The sequence below is a fragment of the Electrophorus electricus genome, chromosome 1, assembly GCF_041902795.1.
Source record: "Electrophorus electricus isolate QZ-2024a chromosome 1, ASM4190279v1, whole genome shotgun sequence".
NCBI classification, from domain to species: domain Eukaryota; kingdom Metazoa; phylum Chordata; class Actinopteri; order Gymnotiformes; family Gymnotidae; genus Electrophorus; species Electrophorus electricus.
In genome coordinates, this window is record NC_137497.1 from 31223371 (window position 1) to 31230926 (window position 7556).

Consider the following 7556-nt stretch of genomic DNA (forward strand, 5'->3'; position numbering starts at 1 on the left):
ACAATTGAAGGCTTATAGAAGACACTTGCTTCCATGTGCTAATTGTTTTTTTTTTTTCAGGGAGACTTTATCATAACTAGCTGTTAATTAACAGAAATCACATGTTAACTATTACATAGGTACCTTGTTAATTAATCGTCTAAGATGCAATTAATTTACAGATGCACACCCCAATTTATCCAGCAACTTCTGTTAATCCTGCATGATTTTGGAGGGATTTGGGGAAGGCAAAATGCTGGGAGATCAGGGCAGCGAGGTGCTAATTAAACTCTCGCTAAAGGCCGCGTTTGCCTAGGAGCCGTGCAGTGAGCCTATCTGGGCTGTTTATACTGTTGCAATGCATCCTGGGAGGTCAGCCCACAACCAGGGGCGCAATGCTGCTCTCCTGCACAGCCGAGGAAGAGATAAACAACCCACATCTAAATCCCCAAACATCTGAAGATCCAGCTTTCTAATTACTGACAGTGAAAGGCTGTGTGGTTTGATGAGAGCGGGACAAAGGAAAGTACTGGAACATTAATCATATATACCGTCAGGTTTCAGAACCACCCCAAAAAAACAACAACAACACAAAAATAAAATCACGATGACGTTTCTGAAAGAGTGAGTATGCAGGACAGATTCAGTTAGAATACTGTTTTTTCCTTCCTGACTAGTGCTGTGTTTAATTACTTCTACAATTGATATCAATCGTAGAAGAAGTCTTTATTCCACAAAAATACCGCAGAATTTTTTAAAATTCTGTACGGCTCAGAGCAAAGTGTACTGGAATTGAACTTTTTTCTCTCCCTCTTGAGTGTCTGTTGCGTTAAAAACGTCATTGCGGTCGTGATCTTCGACTGCCGACGGCGCCACAGCATGACAGCAGAACGCATATGGACACGTGGCGGAGGCGCGCGCCCCACCCCGCCCCTCAGTCCTGCCCTGCTCATACGGACACGTGGCGGAGGCGCGCACCCCACCCCGCCCCTCAGTCCTGCCCTGCTCATACGGACACGTGGCGGAGGCGCGCACCCCACCCCGCCCCTCAGTCCTGCCCTGCTCATACGGACACGTGGCGGAGGCGCGCACCCCACCCCGCCCCTCAGTCCTGCCCTGCTCCCAGTCGAGCCCACACCCTTCCTGTGTCCCCTGCACGCACTTCCCAGGTCTCCTATACACACTCGCTCTCTCACACTGCCTTGCTATGCCAGTTAGAGGAGGCTTTCCTCTCTGCTCTCGCTGGACACATTGGTGTCCAGATATAGGACACGCTGTCGTCCCTCTGAGAGTTTCTGCATCGTGTTTTCTTGCTTCTTAGCACCGCTGTAAAGATTTAGTCTGCACCCTGGACTGTATGTTCAGGCCTGTTTTAACAGTCGTTTCCCACTATGTCCAGCTCAGGGAATCGGGCGGTCGACATGTGTGCTTCCTGATTAAGGCTGTAATAAATCCTGTTATACCCGTGCAACAGAACGGGTGAGACACTCGTTTCTTTATTGGGTGGGGACTTGGTGCCGAGCTGGTAATGGGGCTTGCTGGGAAATGGGCGGGGCGGGGCGGGGAAGGGTTATTAATACAGACCTAGTCGCTCTACTGTTATGTCTCGCGTTGGTGTTTTTCATGCAGAAAGGTGCTTTCCACGTGACCAACAGGAACCAACATCTTGTTCGACGGCAGAGGCGCTGCATGCTGGTCATGCAACTAGAAACATTTGAAATGACTGAAAAGATTTTCACCTCAACTTCTGTACAATGTCCCGGTGTTATGTATTATGTACTTTTTTTTCACAGAAGGCTCTAGAGAGACATTCATAACTACTTGCATAAAATGGCATTTGTGGAAGACAAAATAAATACACAGCTCTGGAGAAAAGTGAAGAGTGCGCTCTTGATCTGCACCTCTACATGTGTGGAAGCCATTCCCGTGTCTTCCAGGCATAGGCACACGTGGTTCTGTTTATCTAGGTACTGATTCTAGGATCACCTGAAACACATCTAATTACTGTGCCATGCAAAAGACCCATGGAGGGCACGACGAGGCGTGACAGCCGTGACCGAAAATCAGGGGCATTCCATCAAATATTGATTGCTGAACACTTCCTGAGGTAAAATATTGATATTGTGTTGTTTAAAAATGGTAATGAGCTTGTTTTCTTTGAGCTATTTGAGGTTTGAAAACACTGCATCTTTTGTTTGTTGTTGTTATTTTGACCAATTATCTTCAGCAAATTATTGCTCTAAATGGCAACATGTTCATTTGGAATTTGGAAGAAATGTTGCCAGTAGTTTATAGAATAAAGACATTGATTGTTTACCGAGCTGCGGGTCCAGGATAAAACGTATTATCTGAATCTGGTAAAAGTGACATAATCTAGAAGGGTAATTCGATATCAATAAATCAGTACCACAGGAACATAAGGAATCTGCACATAATTCACAACAAATAGAACACCCTTTGCTGCACACAGTAATCTTATGTGCAGCTGGTTCAGTGTACTTAATTAAATTGTTTTGGGTGACCAGTACAATGCCTGTGTAGAAAGACTTTCTACAATCCGAACCATATAGTTTCCCAATTCTAGTACAGTTTAAGAAACGCTCTTTAAATGATCAAAGTCCACGGCTGAATAAATGAATGTTTACCAAGCTTGAAAGGACGTGTGCAACGTCAAGACTTTGTGCTATAATTGCAATTATGCCTGCGCCAGCAATTTGCTTCTTGACACAAAGCATAAAAGTACATGTTAAAAGGATCCCACAAAGCAAACACAAACACGTGTATCAACTTTTCAAGCCAATTGTGATCCCACCAGACTTCCTATCAGAGGCGAGTCCGTGATCAACCAGTGAAGTGCGAAACACAGTCAACTGGGCAATTAGTACAAATTAACAGACATTTTCAAAAAATGCCTTTGCTCGGAAAATAGGGCCTTTGTAGTTCAAAAACAGAGCACTCCGGTCTTGGAGTGGGATTTTTCTTTCTCCAGCAGTTGCTTAAATCCTAAAATAAGTAGTGCAATCTTCTGGCACAGACACACTGTAATGCTTTAAAAACAATTTAGCAACTGTCATCGCTGTAATTACAGTAACTAATTACCATCCACAGCAAACAAATAGCTTAACATAATACGCAGGCCCAATCAATTTTGAAGAAATGCAAATTTCAGTAACAGAAGGGGGGAGAGAGTGTGGGTATTTTTGGCAAACCTGAAAAGGAATCCAGAGGAAATAATACACTTTGTTTTATCCACGCATAATTCCCAGGGAATATCATATCATAAATATTTGCATTCAGTTCTTATCAGGATATTTGCATTTGCCGCTTATCAGTCCGCAAGCCAGGCACTGCCAGATAGCGAGAACAGCTTCCACGCTATACACACATTTCTAATGAGTCACGTCCCGAGCTGATATCATATTTTGGCTAGAACTTTATCACCAGAACGAGGAGGTCATATTCTCCTAGAGTTGGCTCATCTCTGAACTGTCTTTTGGGTTGTTGGGTTTTTTTTTTTTTTTTTGCCTCTCCCCCTCTCATTTGATGTGATTCAACTGAGATTCATTTTTTTAAAGGCCCACAAAAAGGGATTATTTCTTCTTTTTTTTTCTCTCCAAACACAGCTGCATGGTTATCACTGGCATGTATTCTGGCGACGATTATCATCGTGTCATAAAACCGTTCGGTTTTATCTGCGAATTGTTTTATTTGCCGCTGCATCACTCTTTGGAAAGAGAGCAAGGGAAGAGAGAGAGAGAGAGAGAGAGAGAGAGAGAGAGAAGGAGGTGAGGGAATAGACACATCCCCTCGTTACCAGCCCTCCTCGAGGCTGCAGGGTGCAGACGCGGCACACGGTCTACCCTGTCTACTTTTGCGAAGTGTGCACCAGCAACAGTTTCCGGAGGGGGAAATTAAAGTCATTGTTTGATAACATTTTCAAAAAGGTATTCCGCAGTAATAATGTCATGGTGCATTGCTGGATGTAATTATAAATCAGCCAATTTAAAAAAAAATAATAAATTACACCTGCGATGGCCTGGAGAAGAATATGGAGGTCAAGTGAAGAATCCAAGTCAAACTCTAGTCTCATTAACGCAATCTGTTTTTATCTGTTAATTATTTCTCTCGCGCTTCAAACTGCTGTGGGAAACTTCTCTCCTCATGCACTACAATTTCATAAAATGTCTCATACAATTGCCAATGTGTTTTTATGTGTAAACGTATATATATATATATATATATATATTAGCATAAATTACTGTGCGATGTTACAAAATGTTATGTATTCTTTTGATGTCGCAATCAGAAGAATAACAAAAGTTTACTTTGACCCATTTTCCTACCTGCTTCCTGCTAGTTGTATTTCCTTATCAGTTTCCTGCAATTAAATGGAAAGGATACATTTACATAGCAAAATAAATAAGTAAACAGGAAATTATAGATTATAAAATGCATACCAAGGCAAAGAGGCAACGTTCCGTGAACAATTCGTTATACATATGAATATGGTATACATCAGCAAGAAAAATGGATGCTGTGAGCTTACAGTCCTGCTGGATATTTTTTTATGCAGCCGTTACCTAGAAAGCCTTGGAATTGCGTATGAGTTTGAGTGTGTAGGTTAAAGACGCCCTCCTGATCGCTATTCCCGTCCTGATACGTTCGGGGAACCGGACACGTGGACATGCATGGAACTGTTTGTAGAACTGGACAGCCGTGGAAATGGAACAGCGTGGAAGCGCGTGCCCTGACCGTGGGAAGAAAGCTGCAGAATGATGGAGTGTTTTAGAGGTCTGATAGCTCACCGTGCTGGCTGTGTTCTGATGCGAAGGGGGGGGGTTGCCTCAACTCTGTTATTGTCTCTGAATCTTATCTCTGCCTTTGTTTAAACAGAGAAGCCAAGACATTCCAGCAATGTGTGTCCATGCACCCTCCATCTAGATCATCTCTGCAGAGAATAAACTCATTTGTCCTGCTCCGTTTAGAAAATAAGATTGCCTTTATTGACTTGACTTGCTTACAGTAAAGGGAGAGATGCAGGAAGTTAAATTTGTACACAAAGTTACTAGAACTGTTTAATATTCAGTTTAATATCTTTGATTATCCCTTGTACATATTTCAGCAAGGCCTGAGTGCTGGCTTAAAGATGTTTCTTTCTGCTCAGAGCTGCCAATGGAAAATGATGGACCTAGCTCGCAGAATGCAGTGGGCTCCAGAATTTGCAAGCGTTCAGTCACTGCTCCGTTCAGCCGTGTCCAGTTAGTGCAGTCATGCCTTTCTGCAGGCCTTCAAATAGCTGTCTACTCTTTCTGTCTCATGCTGCCTCTGTGCCTCTTTCCCTCATTCTCTCTCTTTCTCTCTCTCTCTCTCTTTCTCTCTCTCTCACTCTGTCTCTCTCTCTCTCTCTCTCTCTCTCTCTCTCACTGTCTCTCTCTCTCACTCTCTCACTCTGTCTCTCTCTCTGTCTCTCTCTCTCTCACTCTCTCTCTGTCTCTCTCACTATTTTTCTCTCTGTCTCTCTCTATTTCTCTCTCTCTCTTTCTCTCACTCTTTCTCTCTCTGTCTTGCTCTCTCTCTCTTTCTCTCTCTCTCACTCTGTCTCTCTCTCTCTCTCTCACTGTCTCTCTCTCTCACTCTCTCACTCTGTCTCTCTCTCTGTCTCTCTCTCTCTCACTCTCTCTCTGTCTCTCTCACTATTTTTCTCTCTGTCTCTCTCTATTTCTCTCTCTCTCTTTCTCTCACTCTCTTTCTCTCTCTCTGTCTTGCTCTCTCTCTCTTTCTCTGTGTCTCTCTCTACCTTTTTCTCTCTTAGTTAACCTCCCATCCCTTTGTTCACTACAGAAGCACATTCTCAGCCTGACACCATCGTTACGTATTAACTTATTACATAATAGTTACGCGTGACTTTGGCCTCTTATGGCTGGATTGCATACTAAACTGACCAGTTCTCATTGACAGCCACTGAGCACCAGTACACAGACTACATTGCAATTCATTAACCTTCTACTGCCCACTCCTCACCAACAAGAGAGCATCTTTCTTCAACCATGTGGGGACAGGGTACTGTTGCCCTCTTTCTCAGAGGGGTTTCTCTGGCCTCTCCGACTCTTACAACTGCCCAAGCCGCCGGCCAAGCCAAAACACTGGCCCTCGCTCGGGGGTGGCCACCGGCCTGCTAAGCGCACGCGCGGAGACGTTGGCCACGTGCTTGGAAACAAGCTTCGGGGTGAGCCGAGAAGCTTTCTCCGGGAACGCGTCCTCAAAAACGGCTCTCACACCCGAGCAAGCCTGATTGAACGGGGAACATTATTGGCCTTCGCCTCCGCAGCTTTGTAACACTGACGCTCCGTCTGTCTTAACAGGAGTGAGCTGGGTCATCATCTGGGACTTTGGCCTGCTGGACTTTTCGAGTGCTAATAGCACTCTCATGACATATGGCTCAGCGAATACCCTTACGCTCCCCGGCTGATAAGTCACTATGCAAGTAAACAAATGTAAATTTGGGAACGAATGGGGATCGGCCCCTTTAAAGTAAAAATGAGTTGGGAGCCCAGTGATAACCTCTGCTGACACTACATAAATATCCTGTATCTCCCTAATGCACGTGGTATAAATAAAAGCCCGTCGGTGCTAGGCGATGACGTCTAAGCGAGCGGCTGGTCATCATTTCAGAAATAAAAGGTCACTTAATATTTTAATTGAACCTTGATAAGGTCACTTGGATTGGCACTTCGATACAAACTCGCAATCCATCAGTGTTATCTGTATCAGAACTATAAACCATCATTCTCCATCCTGTGTCTCTCTCTCGCTCTCTCTCACTCACTCACACACACAAAGAAAATAGACTGTTTGGAGTGGGGATACAACATATGATGGAGGAAGGCATATGGTCTTGGGTGGAGTCTCACTGATTAAGTGATTGGAAGTGTTCTTTGGTTGCCTGAGTGCTTTCTTCAATCCGGCAGATAGCATCGTTCCAAGGCTTTATCTGTCTTCTCGAACTTCTTCTCAACATCCCCAGCCACCCCCACTCTCTTCATTACGAAGCATCTTCCTCTTTTGGTATCCACTTTTGTTACTAAGCCCTATCTTCCATATCTCGTTCCCTCCCTGCTTTGAGCGGCCGATTGAGAGTGTTTTCAGATTGGCCATCCAACCCCCTTCATCCTCGACCTCGGTAGGCCACACCCTTGACAAAAAGTGCAAAATATTGACTTAATAAATTAGACTACCTGGGGGAGATGCAGGTATCTCAGTGGGGCATATATGGTGATGTATTTTGTTTCTCTTGGCAAGCTGCAGTCCTGCAGCTAATACCCCTACGGGAAAGCAGGATGGGAAAAAATGCTCCACGGGATAATTTGCATATGCTGTGCGGAGTAGAGAAGGGGGCGGAGTCTCTGATGGGGCTTTGATTGATGAGGAAAGAGATGCCGAGCGCAGTTATTAGACCCGGCTGCGTCTCGCTTCGCACGATTTAAGGCAAACGGCTTAACGCACGCGTATTAATGCATGACGATAAATCGCAATCATGCATGACCTGCCATCAGATCTATTGAGTACATAAATCATAC